We start from the raw sequence: 18852 nt of genomic DNA, 5'->3' as shown, positions 1-18852 counted from the left end.
CTTGGATGTTTTTGCTTGACGAACTCCCACTTGAAATGGCTGATGAATTTCAATATTTGGACAGATGGCTGGATTCCCAAATCTGATTCTAAAATACACATTGAATCTCCTCAGAGACTGCAATATCCTCCTTTGCAGGTTGTTATTTGCTTGGAAAAGATATTCTTCCTTTCTTGTTTTGGTGACTATAGTTGGTATCTTCTTCCCACTAGTAACTTCACTAGATCTGCGATCATGTTCTTGCTCAGCGTCTCTCCCCATGATGTTTGGAAGTGTTGTGCTAAGGTTTATTGTGTTTACAATAGATAGATTCCTTCTGCAGTCAAGAAGGGCTCTGGTATTACCAAGGAACAAAGACTTGCCTCCATCTGCAAAGATAGGATGAAAATCATAGAATCACATTATAGTTGGGATGATAAAAGGGAAGTGAGAAAAACAAAACCAAAACATGATAATCTTAATTATAGTCATTTAGCCTTCCTCCAAATCAGTGTCATTCTTCTGAAAATCTTCTGGCATGGTCTAGCCTCTGCTGTACCCTTGCTAAAAGCAAGGCACCCACAGTGGAGAAGACATTCACAGTGGCCTGGGTGAGAGCATAGTGTGGGTCAGAAGAAGAGTCAGCATTAAAAGAGAAATTACTGACATCCAGAAGTCCTCATCTGGCCACTAAGGGAAAAAGGGAAAAAAAAAAAAAAAAAAGGAGGAGAAGGAAGTTTGTGACACCAAGTTTAGATCTAACTTAGGGTCAGGAGAGACCTCCATGCTGGTCAAGGGTCCATCTTCACTGTCCAGGTGCTACCAGTCCAGAAAAGACTTCTGTCAATAATCAGGCTAACACTATTTCTGGTTACTTCAGAGAGAAAACAAGGATGCTGAAGTCTCCTTGGTGGTTGGCAACAGTAAAACATCTGCAAAGCCCAGATGGAGGAAGAAAAGGAGAGGATCTCCTGGAAAAGCAGGAAGTCTTCTTAAGTTCGTGCATCACAAAAGGGGCTGGCTCCAAGTGATGAGTCCAGCAGAGGTGACCATGCTCTCCTGATGGGGCTTGACATGGCATAGCCCTGGATCCTACCATGGATGTCAGTTCCACGGTGTCACACATCCCTTGGGACATTGCCAGCATGGAGTATGAGCATTCAAGGCCATAGGCACTGCTCCTTTCTCACAATTTCTGCTTGAGGTGGCAGGCTCCTCACTCAGCTGGGCTGTTCTTGCTTTAGACTTGTCCACGGTTGTGCAAATAGAACTTTTTTTTTTTTTTTTTCCCAGCAACCAGACTAGGTTGTTTTACTGACAGTGATTTATGAAAGGCTCTCTTCTTTGAGGATATGGTGTTAATTAATTGCTTCTGGAGTACTTGGATAAAAAGAATATTTACTTACACAGTACTCACAAACTAAATATTTTGTGCTTTTCACAAACATTTCTAATATGTGTCCACAGAACAATAGATCAGCCAAATGAAGCAGCTGCAGAAGAGACAGATCATACATACTTCTGAAGTAGTCAATTATTTAAATTAATTAATGAGTAATGACTATGCATGCATTTTGCATATAATTTGACTATTACAATGCCAGAGCATTCAGCTGGAGCCGTAGCAGTCTGTTACTACGCCTTCAGCAGAGACAGACTTCACAGCAATCACAGGGGGTGCTGCTTTACAGAAACTTCAAGGTCTCCCTCCTGGTGCTGCTGCCTGCCAGGAGGCCTTGAGAAACTGAAACTGCATCTCTGTGGATTAGCAGAGTCTCCTGTTTAAACTGGTTCCAAGGAAGAAAAATATGTGTAGGTATCTAACAGAGTAGGTAGGCATCTATTGAGATTCATTCTGTAAAAGGCTAGGCACCTAAAGCTAGATTCTTATCTGTATTCAGGTGCCTTCCTCCCACAAAATTGCTAGGGATTATGTGCTTTTAAAATTCCTACTGGGTGCTTATTTGCATCCATATGTGCCCAACTACATTTCAGAAACTAATCCTGGCAGCCAAGCCTGAATGAATCCGGGGGGAATCCCCTCCCTGCTTTGGGCTCGCTCTGCAGTGCGGGGCATGTTCACATACCCTGCAACAAACACTCTGCTACCCATCGCTCATCTGCCCAGCCTTCCAGAGGTCCGTTGTTGTCTGTGTAGGACCCTTTCCTGCTAACAACCACCAATGCCCATTTTTTTGTGTCCTTTCACCCTTTTTTCTGGAAATTTTCATGAGCTGCACAGCTGTAATAAAATTTGTATGGAAAACTCTCATGTCACCTAAATAACGTAAATAGTGGTTGACATACGAAGACCCATTTTAATGAAACTGTGCCCGGGGTGGTGGGGGAGTCTAGTATATATATAGATTTATTTATTTATTCATTTATTCATTTATTTGTATATAAATGTAAGTTACATGTATAGACATTAATATATAGAGTCATTTTTAATAAAACAAATGCTAAAAGTGGAGAAACAGTACTCTACAGTTTGTTTAAAATAATAATAATAATAATTTAATTTATCTTGTATACAGACCATGCTGACAGCAGTCAAAATACAAAGGACATATTGCATGGAGCTATGCAATAACCCTGTTGGCTTTGTTTTGCATTACATCGTTGAGATCTTGTTTTTTTTTTTTGTTTTGTTTTTGTTTTTGTTGTTGTGTTTTGTTTGTTTGTTTGTTTGTTTTTGTTTTGTTTTGTTTTGGCATGTAATTGGGTTAGGAATTTGGAAGATCTGATGCTGCAGCACACTCTCCCTGTGTATTTACAGTGGTGGATTTCTTAGGTCCCTGTATACCTCCCCCATAATAGTGGGAGGACACCTAATGACTAACACTTCAACCGTTCAGAACTGCTACTCTCAGAGGTAACCATGGTCTGAGTGTTTTAGACTAAACACCCCAAGGATTCTTTCCAGTCCTGACTTTGGTGCGAGATAGCTAGTACAGCCATACAGCCAAACTCTGCAAAAAGGTAGCTGTTTCCCCAGAACTCCATGAAAATGGTCCCTGGTCCACGCTAACCCCCGAGGCATTCTGGTTAGTACAGCTCTAAACTGTGCCATGAAGCATGCTTCTGATCAGACACTTTGGGCTGCCATGCCCCCCTGACTTTGCTGAGCTTCTTAGTCTGGATGTAGACCCAGGCTCCCCAAGGCAGGCTGCTGTTATCAGCTTTCAGTGTACTGAAGCCCATCAAGCAGCCCAACTGAGACAGAGAGATGCAGGGAGACTGCTTAAGCCTTATCTTTGCTAAATATCATTCTGGTTTAAAATGTTTAAGAAGCAGAACTGTACCTGAAGGAAATCTCCAGAAAGATTTGCAAAGGGCTAGGGAGCAGCGAGACCAGACAAAAGCTGTTTCTTGTAAGCCTGTAAGCCCTGCCTTGACATTGAGTGTCATTCAAGAGGAAACCATGGAGCTGAACGCCAAGGGCTCCTCAATTATTTTGCAGAGTCTGAGTGGGAGGGTGGCATAACCTTCCAGACCCTCAATAATAACTTCTGTCCCCTGCAGGCAGGGAGGAGTTTTATAAATGATGCAGGTGTCATGGAGACATGATAGTGTCAGAGGAATTAAATCAACTGGAAAAGCATACTGAAAGTGTCTTCCTGGACTGAAGTGGGGCATTAGCCCTTCTGAGTCCTGAGCCAAGGATGGCAAGCACAAATATAAGGGTGCCAACAAATTGGCCATGCTCCTGGGGCTACAGAACCCCCCAAAGAAGCCCTTTGTCCCCATACCCTCTATACAGAGAACCTGGTGACCTGCCATGAAGGCTCAGAGGACTGAGTGGCCTGTTTTTTTCTCCATCCTGGTTGTTGGCTGAGCATCACGTGTCCCTTGGTTGCTCCACAACCTGGTCTCAGCTCTCTGCAATGACTCTGGGGATTTGTCTGTCTGTTCATTACAAGAAGTTGAGCCTTGGGGCAATCTTGGGCAAAATCCTCTCTTTCACTGTGAAGAAAGGACCTTCTTTAGTGTGGAGAGGTGTAGATGGAGCCACTGCCAAAAAAAGCAGCTATACTGGAGATGCTCAGCTCCTGAGATTCATCTCTACAAGAGCAAGAGCACCAGCAGAGCAGCAGGTACAAAGGCCTTCCTGGTGGGCAGATGCCTATGTCAAGTGTCCATGAAGAGCTGGGGACACCAAGGTGAGTGAGAAGCCAAAGGGCTAATGGATGGCCTCCAGACTGCCATTATTTATCATAGAATAGAATGACTCGGGTTGGAAGGGACTTCAAAGGTCATCCAGTTCCAGCCTTCTGTCACGTTCAGGGCCACCACCCACTAGATCAGGTTGCCCAGGGCCTCATCTAACCTGGCCTTGAACACCTCCAGGGATGTGGCATCCACAACCCCTGGGCAACCTGTTCCAGTGCCTCACCACTGAATTTCCCCTCTTGCTTGTTTCCCAAGCTGTGTGCATTGGTGTAGAGGCACTTCAGTTGGGCAATCCGTCATATCATGTTTCCAGAACAGTTCCTGATTACATTGGGACAGTTCACAGGTATTTCCCTGTTGCTGCTTAGAGTGATAGTGTTCTCAGATATGCTTTCTTCACTCAGAGAATTAGAACAAAACCAAGAACCCACCAGGTATGTCTCAGTGGCTGGACACAGGGGATTACAAGAAATCAAAGCTGATAGAAGTGGAAAAGGCTAAAGATTTGGAAGACTAATTCTGTATAGCCTGTAGGCAACCATGTTTATGTGGCAAGGAAGAAGCACTGCCTTCTCAAGAGATCACCTCACAAGATACTAAAAGGTTAAATTTTGAAGTGTAAGCCTATGATAAATAAAATACAACTGAAACTTGATGACTGCACAAAGAGCTATGGGTTAGCATAGCTTGGAGTGAAATGCGAGTCTGTGGGAGTGTGGGGAGAATGTTATGCACAGTATGCTTGGCAAATACTTTGGATTGTGGAAGCAGTTAGAAAAGGCTTATGGAGAGTCTTAAAGACTCAGTAAATTTCTCCCAGCTGGACATGCATGGGACACTGAATTCAGGAGCACTCAGGACCGTACGTATTGGTATGGTTTCAAGGCTGAAAGCAAGATGTAGCCCTGCTAACAGTTGGCACAAGTGTTAACTCTGAAGGTGCATTTCTATGAGGAAGAGCCTTTGAGACTGACAGCCCAGCTGGCCTAGGCCACAGGAGTGGTGCTAACGTAATCCCTTTCCTAGGCAGTCATGCCAGTATCAGCTCAGGGGCATGTTGCAGCAGAAGCAGTCAGCTGGCATGCACATTTCATCCTGTCCCAAAGCAGGGTAGCACGTGCTGGCACCCCCACCGCAGTGCTTCACAGTCACATCTTCAGCAGCATCCTCTGCCACATCCCCACCACATCGCCATCGATGGCCTTGAGCAAAAAGCAGTGTGACAGGGCAAAGTGTGTGGGCAGAGCTCTGGGGTCTGGTTCCTAATGGGATCTCCTCATGGGCACTGCAGTGTGCTGGTGGGATTGGTACCCCTTGAAGGGGCAGCTCTAGTAAGATGGAACATCTGCTTTCATAAGGAAACCCACATTGTAAATACTTTTAAGCTCATTTTACTTTGCTTACAGGATGAACCAAGAGCTGAAACACTGTCTGCAACCCTAACTCTGTGAAGGAGAAGTAACTCATTAGAGGAGATTACAACAGGTGAATTTTAAGGTAATTCATTAAAGCAAGATCATTTTTTCTTTGCTGCTTGCACCTCTACAAACCTCCACTGCAGATCACTGTGTTTCTCCTGCAGAGCTGCATGGTATTGCCAACATCACAGAGGAGCTCCGTCCCTTTCAAACTGCTCAGGGAGGAGATGTTTTTAGTGATTGCTTCTTCTTCTTTATTTTGTTTTCCTTTGTTTTCCCCACAGATGAATGACAAGACAGCCCAGCCTCCGCAACTTGAAAGAATTTTTTTGTCTTTCTTATTTTTTGCATTCAGAAATAATGAGTGTCACATGGCTGGAGAAACAGCGAGTGTGAAGGGCAGCAGAGGACAGTCCAGAGATGTAGGCAAAAAAGATATGTGGCTGAAGTAGAGATCCACAGATACTGTGAAGTGAAAGATCTCCTTGAAAAGTTCTTTGCCATACGGGAAAGTTCTCTTTCAATTTGCTGGAAAGAAGGGAAGATCTAGAAGGAAACACAGAGAGAAAACAGAGATCAAAGTCCAGAAAGTACATCGTTCCATCTGTCATGTGCGTGAAAACGGGAAGGACTGAGCTGGTGCTTCAGGAGCTGGGGTTTCAGGACATCCTCTTGAACAAGTCACCAAACCCCTCAGCCCTGGGGAGTGGGAAGACCTGTGATGTGCACACACCCAGCCATGAGATGACAGCAGGGTTGGTGGCATGGTGTGAGGGGATGTATCATTTATATTAGCAGCATGCCACCCTGAGCACTACTGATAGGTTATGAGCATGATGGGGTCTTCTAGCTGCAAAATGGCATTTGGTTGGAACCATGAGCCACAGGGTGAGTTTGACCTCGTGGTACTCAGTGTGAAACCTGTTGTTTTGGAGCATCACTTGCAGAGTATTGCTGAGCTTAGGAGTAAGAAGAACTGTGGCCTGATTAAACTCAAGGCACTTGGGACACTTTCACGTGCCAGGAGCTCTCTAAGAATCACTCCTGTGTGATTCTGAGTGATTGCAAGAGGTGCTTGGAAGCACTGCAGCAGAAAAGGAAGTAATACAGTGTACCAGGTCTGGCTGGAATGTTAACTTTCCCGGCAGCAGCCCATACAGTGCTGTACTCTGCACTTGTAGCTGGAACAGCAGTGTTATCACACCAGGGTTGTGTCTACTGCTGAGCAGTGCTGGCACAGCATTGGGCCTCTCTCTAACCCTCCTAGGGGGTGGGCAAAAAGTGAGGAGAGAAACATCACTAGGGCAGCTGATCTAAACCAATCAAAGGGATATTCCATACCATGTGATGTCACACTCAGCAATAAAAGGTGGAAACAGGAAGAGGAGGGGAGGGGTGGGCTCTTGTTGTGAAAACATCGTTCCTCCTCCCAAACACTGGCTATGTGCATCTAGGCCCTGCTTCAAGGACATGGTCAATCATCGCTCATTTGTGGGAAGTAGAGAGTAATTTCTTTCCTCTGCACTTCCACATAGCCTTCATTTGTTTTATTTGTTTGTTTTCCTCCTTTTTTTTTTTTTTATTTTCCCTTTCCCCCTCCCTTTTCCCCTTCCCCTTTTTATTTCCCTTTAGTTAAATTGTTTAGTTTATAATAATCTTTATTTATTTATTATTATTATTTCCCTTTAATTAAATTATCCTTATCTCAACCTGTGAATTGTTCTTTGCTTTACTTCTTCCCCTCGTCATCTAAAGAGGGGGAGTGAGAGAGCGATTGTGGGGTTTAGCTGCCCAACACAGTAAAACCACCACATACAGGAAGGGAGTTTTCAGTCCCTGATGACTGAAGGAACCCACGGAGACACGGACTCTCTAAGGCAAGATCATTTCACTTCATTCCCACTACTCTAAGAGTCCTGCCCAAGGAACTGCCAACTTGACCAACAGGAAGAAGAAAAAATCAACCTCTGTACTCTTTTTGCTGGAGCCTGTGTCATCTCCTGCTTGCTTCCCACAGCAAAATAGGGAACAGTTGCCAAGTGGACTTGCTGGGGTTGGTCCAAGCTGTCACTGTGCAGTTTGCAAGGGGAGCTGAAAAAATGCAGTTGTCTGCAAGCCAGGAAACTTTCAGCTCTTTTATGATCTTCTTGAAGGTTTGGAGCTTTGTGCTAGTTGAGGAATGCAGGTGCTATAGCAATTAGGAGTCAACACATTTTCATGAAGCCATTGAACATCGCAATTATACTGCGTTGACAAAGGCTATATTCACGACCACATCTGTTATTTTGACTTACAGGAGCTCTTTTGTAAGCCTAGATATGTATTACTCTTGGCTAGCTCCTCTGGGAAATCTGCTCGTCTCACTACCAGCCTTATGATTGCCCAATTACTTTTATTCCCACCTTTGCCCTATCCCATCCTATTGATTTATCCCCTGCTTTAAGGGTGGTTTTATCCAGTCCCCCAAAGTGGAATAGGCTGCCAGTGCTGTTAGCAATTTGTCAAAGACTAAAGGTTCTTGGATCATGGGAAGAAGATCAATCCTGCAGAAAAAGAGTCTGGAACAGGTCTTAAGCCCCAGCTTGGAGAGCACTATTAAGGAGAGCACCATGCAACAAGGCTCCTTCATGCACGAGGTTCTGTAAGCACCAGACCCCACTGACAGCAAAGCCAACAGGGGTATGTGTCAGACCTGCTGGTCACCAAGACAGCCTGTCCCACTGACTCCCAGACAGGCAACCCAGGTTCCAGCACTGCCTTGCAAATGAGGGAGATCCAGGAAGGGCTGCAAAGGGACATCAGCCACTGTTCTGTTCACTCCTACAGTTCACTGCTCTTTGAGTCAGGCTTGACCTGTTGGATGAGAATAGGAGTAGTTATCTGAGTAAGAGGAGTGAGGAATATGCTTCAGTGAGGTTTCTTAATAACCTCAAGCTCTACATTGGCTTTCTGAATTTTCTGGCAAGTGACAGTTGGGATGATAAAGGAGCAGTGCCACTTAAAACACAATTTTTTATTGCTCCACGGAATAATGCAAATGATGAAAGAAATCATGAGACTAAATTCTGTCAAAGATGTCTGTTTCTTTCCTACCCATCATTGCAACAGCGTGAGTCTTCAAGAGGCATCTCTTGCCCAGATAAGAGTCAGCAGTGCTACCACCCACCTTATATGGGATGACTCCAGTGAACTGAGGGCAGAGGATTGGTGGATGATAGAAAAAAAATATGAAAAATGGATATTGAGTACCCATCTAAACACAATCACAGCATGGACAAAAGCAAAATAAATTTATTCATATTCCCATCCTCTCCTGGGCTGCAAGTGCTTATATCTGAGACCATTTTTGTGCTTTTCATGGAGATCTGGTCTGTCATTTTGCAGAAATATTAGGTACTCACTTCATCATCTTTGTGGCAAAATGTTCTTGTGTTGTCTTTGTTCTCCTCTTCTTTTTTTTCTTTTTTTTTTTTTTTTTTTTCCTCATTTATTTCCTCACTAATTGCTTTCTTTCCTTTCCCCTCCAAGCAGAGCTGGCTGGTATGAATGCTGAGCTAGTTCATCTGGGTGTGGAAGAGTGATCTTCCAGACTTCTCCTAGCAGCAGACATGTTGTCCTTGCTTGCTTTAGCGATCTTTCCCGGATTCTTGGCTGGTTCTGTGGACTGACTCTGGGATGGGATTTCCCTAAGCAGATGTCACAGAGCTGCCCCACTTGGAGGCATGAGAGTGCAACCATAGAACCATGGGTTACAAGTTGTTCTTTATACTATGCAGACCTCAAATGCGGCTCAGTTTTCAATTAGATTAAGCATCTTCTTGCCTGTAAGCCTTGGAGTCTGAGAGTTCCTGTAGTTTCCCTTCTCATGCATTGTTATAAGAGGCCTGAAAGCCTGAAAAAGGGACCCAAACACCAAACAGCACTGTTGGACTCCTTTGAACTTTCAAGTCATGTGATACCCATAGCTCCAGCATTATCAAGGAATTTAGGCAGGTTTCAATGGCACCAAGAAGAGTAGCCAGCATTGCCTTCTCTGCTAGCAGTGTGCCCTGACACACTCATTTATGGCTTTATAGAAAGCCATAAAACGTTCTTCTTTTCACCCCAGGAAACTAGTAGGGCTTAGAGGACAGGGAAGTGGGTCCATGGAGCTGATCAGGTCCATTTCTCCAGGTGTTTTGAAGAAAAGTTATGCACTTTGATTTCCTTCAACGATCATCACAGTAGAGATAATCTTTCATCAGACTGATGTAGTTTGGTTCAATACCATCAGTGGAAGGCCCAGAAAGGAGTACAAACTCACATCAGAAATTACTGTTTCCCTTGTCTCATTGCTGCCTTGCACCAGCTGCCTTTCTGGGGCTGATCTGATAACTTTCACCATATCCTGCATCACCTAGGCTGTTTGGCTCTGACACAGAGCTGTCCCAGAGTCACCCCAGCAGACATCAGACCTTGGTTTGCCTCTTGGAGTTACTGAGAGCACTCTGAAGTTAAAATACATGAAGGATGCAATTGTCCATCGTTTTCTATCCCAACAGAGCACAGCTACATCCAGACAGGGAAAAGATAAATGTGGGAACTGTGTTGGAAGCACCCTATAGAAACAGATCCAAATGGTTCATCAGGAAGTGACTCCCACAGGGGCCTTCATAAGATGGGACCCATGGGGACATCCCTGTCAGCGCTGACCTGCAGAGGGACTGTGCGAGGAGGGTAGCACAGGAGTGCAAAGGTGGGGTTGAAAGAACATCTGCTCCACCACACAGGCTGTGGTGCTGGTGCCCTCACAAACGCAGCACAATGCATCAGGGCAGCAGCAGTGCAAAGGTGCAGAGCCTGTTGAACAGGGGTAACCAAACTCAGGCAGTTACTGAAAGGCTCCCCAAATCCATATGTTGGACCCTGACCTGTCAGGAAGCAACAGCTAGAAATAAATCCCATGTGCAAATCTGTGTTATGGTAGTAGTAGAGGTGCTGTTTGTGCTGGGTTTGGGTCACCTATTTAGGGGTAAAGAGCTGTATTCTGCGCTGAGTATTCCCTGCTGCTTTTCACTATATGGTTGCATAGACTGAGGCCTTATCATCTAAGACCTGTCTTAAACCTAGTTTTCATACAGTGTGGCTTCTGCTGTGTCATTTATTAAAATGTTGGTCCAACCTCTACAGGGGAAGAATTCAGGAGGAATGAGACAATCTGGAAAAGCTCCCTTTTAGAAGTTGCTAAAGGCACCGTCAGATCTGGGTTTGGTATTTTTAGTGTTTCTCCTGGTGGGTGGGGTTGAGTGGTGGGAAACAAAAAAGCTGCTCTTCAGGATAATAGGTAGGGCAAATGCATCTTTTCCTTGTACCCCTTGCCAGGTTTGCTGGATGAATGCAGTGCAAGTACGTATTTTTAGGTGAGAGGGCTTATCAGCTCTAGAAAAATATTACCCAAGCTGATGTTCAAATGAAGATTAAAGCATGAAACCTAGCCAGAAAGGTATCACACACACAATTCTTCCTTGCAAAGCACTGGTTATCTTTCTTAGTGCCCACGGTCTCTTCTGAGAACCATCATCCAAAGTTATACCAGTTAGTCCAGTTGGCACTAGTAACGTTTTTAGGAATACATGAGATGAAGAATCCTGAAGGTAAACAGTTAAAATATTGCCAGACCATGTCCTTAACCTACCAAGATTTTCTAAAGTAGATAGAAAAATAGATGTTTCTTTATGCTCCTTTTATCTATTACCTAAAAGACCCATGACGAACAGTGTAGTCCTTGATGTTGCATTGATTTAAAGCTTGTGGGACCACAGAAGATGCTTTGGGATATATCAGTTAATTAATAGTGAGTTTTGGAAAGACATTTCTTCTCTGCAAAAGAATGGATGCTGGACAGAAATTAAAAGAATTTGTGAAGACCCCAAGGCAGAATCCAATGAGTGATGGATCTGGTTTATGTATTCTTTGCAGAGGACCAGTTCCCTTGTCACTATTCCCGTAATGCTCTGTTAACTCAAATTCAGCTTTATACTTCATGCATAAGCTCTAAAGGAATTAGTTCGTGAAGGAGAAAGACACTTTTGTTTATACACTACACTCATGTCTGAATGATTTTTCTCAGGTTTCTGCCAGTGGCATCAGCAGCCTTCGTCGACACAAATGCAAGGGACAGGACTGTGTGATGGGACTGCTGAGGTGCTCATTAGATCTTGTTTGTTTCTACCATAAAGATCAGATTTAATTTAGCTGTTAAGTTTCATCTCTCGGTCTCACCTCAATGACTGGGCAGGATGTGAAAACTTTCCCTAGTGCCAAGCAGTTTTCACAGCAGTTTCAGTTGGTATGTCAAGATCAAGCAGAAGGAAGTGGAAACAGAATCCAAACAGGACTACAGGAAACCAAGTGTGGGACTCCTCAAATTTATTTCTACATCAGTTGCTGATTCAAAGTTGGTCTTCAAGGTGAAGATAAAGGCAGATTGAATCAGCCCAAGGAAATTCGTTTAGTTTATCAACTAAAGCTATGCACTGCAAGCAGTTCTGTGAGAAGACCCTGATATACCAAGGTGCTGAGAGACTCCTGGAGAAAACTGACAGTCCATTCTCTGCTTGGGTTGCATAGACAGTCTCTTCACTAAAAACTGCCATCTAGTTTTCTATCATTGTGTCTGAGTCAGTTGTGACATAGGGTATGTCTGTGATTCCCTGGTTTCTGAGACATGTCTCAATGGGGCCATGGAATTCAGGGGGTGTAAAAAGGAACAGATATGGGCATTTTTCTCAGAGCAAGATCTATGAATTAGACAGGCAAAGGAAGAAGTAAGAGATGAAAGTGGGGAAACAAAGCATAGGAAGGGGTCAAAGGGAATGCAAAGGCCCTTAGAAGTAGAACTTAATGAAGGAATTGGGCTTGATTATCTTTCTGGGTCCCTTCCAACTTGGGATAGTTTTTTGATTCTGTGATTGTATGATTAGAAATATCTCTCAAAGAACAAATGCATGATGGGAAAGCATTGCTACATAAGAAGCAGAGAAAGTAAGTGGTGGGTAAGAATCTGTCTTCCTCCTTGGAAGCTTTTGAGAAGGAATCCAAATCGTCCATAAAGAAGAAGATGAAGAAATGACAAGTGCAAGGAAGGAAGTGAAAGGGAGAGAGGAGGACTTGGGCAAGCACCCTGCCTGCAGATGGGCTGGTTGATGAACTGATGGTGTTTGTAACACTTTGCTGCAAAATACATGGACAGCTGAAGGAAGGCAACTATGTCTCTGCCTCCCAGCAAGATATGAGATTTCTACACCCAGAGGCTGATAGATGCCAAGAAGATGGAGTGAGTTCTTAGAGGAACCCCTGTTTGATGCAAAGATTGCTTGGATAGAAATGTCAACCATGGATAACAGAGGTCACTCACAAGGGCATCATTCACTAACTTTGCAGTCCCTTCACGCATAGCCAGGTGGGTCAGCTCAGTACAAGCTTACCCAGAACCAAGGAATGGACAGGCATGGGATGCAGGAGTTCTTGAAGTGCTATCAGGGGTCCCAGCTAGCTCCACCTGCTGCACCAGAGAAATATGGGGTGACCCCAGCCTCCAGTGTCACATCTTCCTGCCCCAGAAAGCTGTCTGGGACATGCTGGCCTTAAAGCCAGGTCCTGCCCTTGCCTTCTGAGTGCCCTTCACTCACCCCGTGGGGTCTGAACCAGGACCTCCCAGGACAAAGTGAATCCTGGTTTGGGGACCTGTGTGGGGAAGAATGCCAAGAATGTGCACGTCTCTGTCATATAGCCTTTGGTCCTGTGTCCTGAAAAGAGGGAACTAACAGACACTCCTACCTGGGCTAAAATTATCTGTCAAGCCATAAGTAAATCGTTCCAAGTAGGTTTTACCTTAACACCACCAACAGTCACAGCAATCCCATGACCTGCTCACACTTGTAATAGCTGTCTGGCTCAGAGGGACCTGCCCACCACATTCTGTGACATGTTTCGGGTAAGACAAAACAGCACACGAGTTTCTTCTCTGTTTTCATTCTGGTTTTCATAAATTTCACATTTCCAGCACTTTGTTCTAGACATATAGATTTACTTCTCTGGTGACAAAAATATTTTTCAATTTATAGAAATGCCAGTTCAATACATCTCTATAGAATATGATGAGACTGGAATTGAATTTCCTGCTTGTTCAGTTTTTTATTAGTGTTTCTTTATCAAGCAGTCTGGCAAAACTAAACACATTTACTTTATATATTCAGTGTCACCATATCTCCATTTACCTTCTGCCTTTGAAATTGAGAACAATAATGCTATTTAGTTCTTTCTGAAGTGGACCCAGACTTTCCGGGTGTGCTTGCCTGAATGTCAGGTGGGCAGATGGGCTCTGGGGTATGAATTCAACATCTTCACCTGCACTCAGAGGGAAGGAGGAAGGAATACGGCATACAGCACTGTAAGCTGGCATGAGTGATGCCAGAAACAGAGTTACCATTGGCAGGACAGGAGGCATCACAGCAAAAAGCTGGGCCATAGTAACCAGAGGGGATTTCTGATAGCACAGTTTTCAAACACCACGATCTGCAATGCTAGAGGTAAACGAAAGAGATGTCATGGAAGGACAAGTACTGTGCTTTGCTACTAGCACAGTTTTCTTTGGTCATCTTAGAGGCAATATGCATAGCAGAACCAAGAGAAGGAGGTGGCAGTGGGAGGAACAAGAACACTTTTGTGATGCCAGGTCCCAGAGCAGACTGGCAGCTGGGGAGACCAGCAGAGTGGGGACAAGTCACCTCAGGGAGGACAGTCTCCAGGATTATTTCTCATCTTCCTGTTTGTTTGCTTGTTTTGCTTGTCCCTGCTATCACACCCTGGTTCATGCATTCACTGGAGCTGGGCTGTCATGACTGGCTGTGTGGGGGCAGCTGTGAGGAGCCACCGACCTGCGAGAGGTGAATGTGAAACTCAGCGACTGGGGTGTTGGGGTGTGATGTGCACCTTGCCAGACCCTAGAGGGGAAGGCTGCCATTGAGATGATAAAGGAAGACATATGAAATAGTTCTTCAGGCTCCTCTGGCTTTTTACATCACAAGAGCAAGTGTCTCTTGCAGCACTGGGGTTCCTCAGTCACCCTAATGAAAGCAAAATGTTGAAGTGTTGACAGTTGCTTTTGATTTATTTCATTCTTTTTTTTTTTTTTTTCTCATCTGTTTTTTCTTGTCTGGTAAGCAGAGCAGGGAGCATTAAACAGACATCCCTGGCACTGCAAGTATGGAGCAGAAGACTCCTTACAGCTGGTTTACACACCTACTTCTCAATACCTCTCAAGGCTTCCTTGTGCAGTGATGTTTGTGTGTCTAACTGGAGCCACCTAGCACAGAGCAAGGCTGTTCACCCAAAAGCAGGTTGCATGGGTTTAGACTGACACACTTTCTGCTGGACTGTGATTAAAAGCCTGTCCTGCAAGAACTAAAGAGTGTGTGTGTGCACGTGTGTGTTCTGTATGGAGCAGCATGGCAGGTTCTCACCCATGGAGGAACAACCAGAGTATGGACCTGTTCTTATGGGGAAGGAGTCCTTGTCCCCAGCCCTACCTACCTGTTCTCTTGTATTCCCAACAAGCTGGCCCAGGACTGGAAGTGCCAGGAAGCCTTGGCTTCTGTCTCACTGTCAGGTGCCCTTTATAACAAGTTCAAGACGTATGGGATGCAGCTGGAGAGCTGAGTGCCAACCCAACCACTTCATCCCTCAAAGACCCAGCTCTGGTCTGTTGTGTACAAGCATTTTCTTCTTCTCAGTTGACTCATTTCCCTGGGTGCGTGGCCTAAGCACCAGAAACACCCTGACTGCATTGTTAGGTCAGTATCTTCCAAATTATTGCTTTCTTTTTACATCTGACACTTTACATGAACACCTGGAGCTGCCAGAAGGCTTGTCAAACTGACAGTGGCACAGAGCAGCATGCGGTGGGTGCCACAACGCTGCCAGGGAATTCAGCCCCAGCACTGGCCAGGGCTCCTGCTAGACTCCTGCCCAAAAGGCTGTCTTTGACCTGGGTTTTTCTGGCAACAGCTAAATAATAAGCAGGCAGACCCTTTTGCAAGGAACAAGTACAGAGAGTTCAGATGTGTCTGGATCTGTTCGGAGCTACAGGAGTCCTGGAGAATTTGGCATGCTGCTGCTGATTAGCCTTTAATTTGCAATGCTGTAATTAAGGCCAAGTGTAGGGAATTCCCAACAATGCTGTAATTCTCTAAAACCAGGAGATGTGAGCAAGCCATCTCTTTCTGTGCCAGGGCCGTAGTTTCCCAGTTTAGTGGCAATTCAGACTTACTGGTTCTGGATCAAAGGGGAAGCTACTGATGCTGAAAGATAAAATAAGCTTTGGTTATTTTCCTGCTCAGAACAGAGAAGAGCTGCTGCTGTCTCCTGCAAGACTTGCATGCCCAGGGTGTGCTGTAAGCTTTGAGCCAAGATTCCTCCCTAAGTGTGGTACATGACTTGTGTGCTTCATATAAAGGGGGCCACTGATGGAGCACTTCCAGCATGGTTACCATTGAGGCCACTTGTGTGGAAAACAGAGCAAGGGCTGATGATCATCTGCATTCACTGGAGAAGGCTGTGATACATGCAGTGATTGTCTTTTCCAGAGCTGTTTTGTGTCTGCAGAGTATGTGGCTGGTGATCCCAGTAAAGTTGGGTTTGTTGTTGTCTCCATCCATCGTTCCCAATCTCTGTGCACAGTGACATCCTGAGAGGTGACAGGATATCTCAGGGAGGAGAAGGAATTACCCCTGCAAAGATCAGTTACCTGTGTTTGTAGGCAGTGTGTATTTAATATTTAAAGTATTATTAAAGTATTAATATTAAAGTATTTAATAATTAAATATTAAAACCATTGCTCCAACTGCGGCTATTTAATTCCCACCAACTATTCCATTCACAATATCCAAAACTGCCATTTAATGTTTTTTCTAACATCAATATATTGACAATACACATAATGCACAAGAAAATTTACAAATTACAAGCGAAGACTCCATATACTGAAGTTATAATTGCACAGGACTTTAAAAACAAGCATTTCTGTAGGTTGCATTTCACCTGTCCACATTTTGGCACTGACGGGAACAATTCAGCAAAACGTAATAAGCCAAAACACACTCTCCATCCAGCAAACGTGATGTGCTCCACTTCAGTTTGCCAGAAGTATCATTTACAGGACATCAGAGTTACCGTGGGCAGAGTTACCGTGACACATTCGTTGTGGCTCAGCACCCGTCCTGCCGGGCACCATCGGGCTCCGAGCCCCGCAGGGACGGGTGCTGAGCCCTCCTTGCTGGTCCCGGCTTCGAGGGCTTTGCGTTTTGTTTCAGTTTAGGCTGTGGAGAACGCGGCGGGGTGGGCGCGGAGAGCGCGGTCCGTGAAGGAACGGCGAGGGGAAGGAAGGGGGGCGCTGAGGGGAGGAAGGGCTGCAGAGGTTTTAAGTTTATTGTTTGGTGTTTTTTTGTTTTTTTTTTTTGCTTTTTTTCCGCGTCAAGCGTCCCCATTCGATGCGAATGGTGCAGGAATGCATCGCCTAACATGAGTCGGAGAACCTCAAAGCCTTCGCTGAGGGAACTGCAGCCGCAGAGCAGGCAGCAGAGCTCAGCTGCTGAGCACAACGAGGCTCGCTCATCTCGGCGGCTGTGTGGCCTCAGCCGCTCCCGGTGCCTAAAAATAAAGCCAAAATAAAAATAAAAGTAAAAAAAAAAAAGCCGTATGGGAGCTCAGCGGCCCCGGCCGGGGCTACGCACACGGTCCCGGGGCTGCCTCAGCTGCCCACCCGCGCACCAGCCATCAGGAGGGGAAATCGTGGGAGGAAAAAAAGCCACGATGTTTTGAAATTAACACGTGTGTTTTGTTTCTCTGTCGCAGGGTGCTCTCTCCTCCCTTTCTGCCTTCCCCCCCCCCCGAGGAGCACGTCTCCGCAGCACTGGAGGCAGGAGCTTGCTACACGCAGGTACGGTGGAGGTAAACGCCTTGGTAATGCACCTGTGTGTAAAAACTTACACGGTCGGTGTGTAAACCGACTCAAAAGCCCCTTTCCAGTCTTCTGGAGTTGTCAAGTGGTATTACCGCATCATGCCATGAAAATGAGCGAGGTGCATTTACGGTTCCTTAACGGTGAACAGATTCTCCAAACTAATCTGTGATAAAAGAGCATTTCCTATAAGGAAAAATAAAACTTTCACCTATCTATTTCACAACAATGAAAGGTCCGGGAATCTAGTATTTCCACAGCTCAAAGCCAAAATAGATTACTTAATTATTCATTTCTCCAGATCTTTTTGGTGTAAAATCTGAAAGTAACTCAAACAACAAAATCTTCAGAATAAATTAGGGCATGTGTTAGAACTGAGAGAAAAAATCACAAGAACAGACTTTCACATGTTTTTCAGAACACCTACAAGTAAGTATCAGTTGGGTGTGGTGGCATCCTGTAAAATACCTTTTGTTAAACAGATGGAAATGAAACTTGTGTGCCATCAGCCTCTTGTGGTGGCATGTTGAGAAGTAGCAAAGCTAGTTAGAAAATAATACACATGTACAGATTTAAGAAATGGACAACGTTTCACTGTAGATGTTTATTCTAGTAACAAAAACCTGTGAAGTCCCATATTTTAATGTACAGTGATATATTTTGTCCTATAAAATACAACTTACAGAAATTTCTATCAAGTAAACCTAAACAAACACACTTGCTTTTTGCATACTTTTACGTGTATCTTTAAATTAAAAACATCTCATTAAGAAAAATCTTACACCATAGTAGATGTTTGCATTTAATACCGCCTCTTTGCATTTTAACATTTTGTCTACGGGTTCAGAATACAGACCAATATTACTAATAATTAATATTACTAAATAATTAATAATTAATAATTATTAAAATTACTCAATAATTAATAATTAATATTACTAATACTTAATAATTAATATTACCAATCTTCTTTTCAAACTTAATGCAGTTTTATACCTTTTTCAGTGGACAGTCTTATATACGCTACCAGCATAAGCAGGGTCTGACAACAGTGACACTTTTTTTTTTTCTTTTTTTTTTTTCAGGAGCAAAACACTTTTAGAGTGGAAAGTACAGGACAATGGAGACATTTCTTAAATTTCCAGCAAAGTTCTGCCAAAAGAAAACCCAAGAAATGTCCCACATAATTAATTTAAATCGAAGCAATAAATTCCATGGCCCATTTAATAAACTTCTTTTATTTAACAAACTTCTTTTTCTTTCCTTTGGTATACCAATTCATTT

The sequence above is a fragment of the Anas platyrhynchos genome, chromosome 24 (genome assembly GCF_047663525.1).
Source record: "Anas platyrhynchos isolate ZD024472 breed Pekin duck chromosome 24, IASCAAS_PekinDuck_T2T, whole genome shotgun sequence".
Taxonomy (NCBI): Eukaryota; Metazoa; Chordata; class Aves; order Anseriformes; family Anatidae; genus Anas; species Anas platyrhynchos.
Note: the sequence above shows the minus strand (reverse complement) of the source record.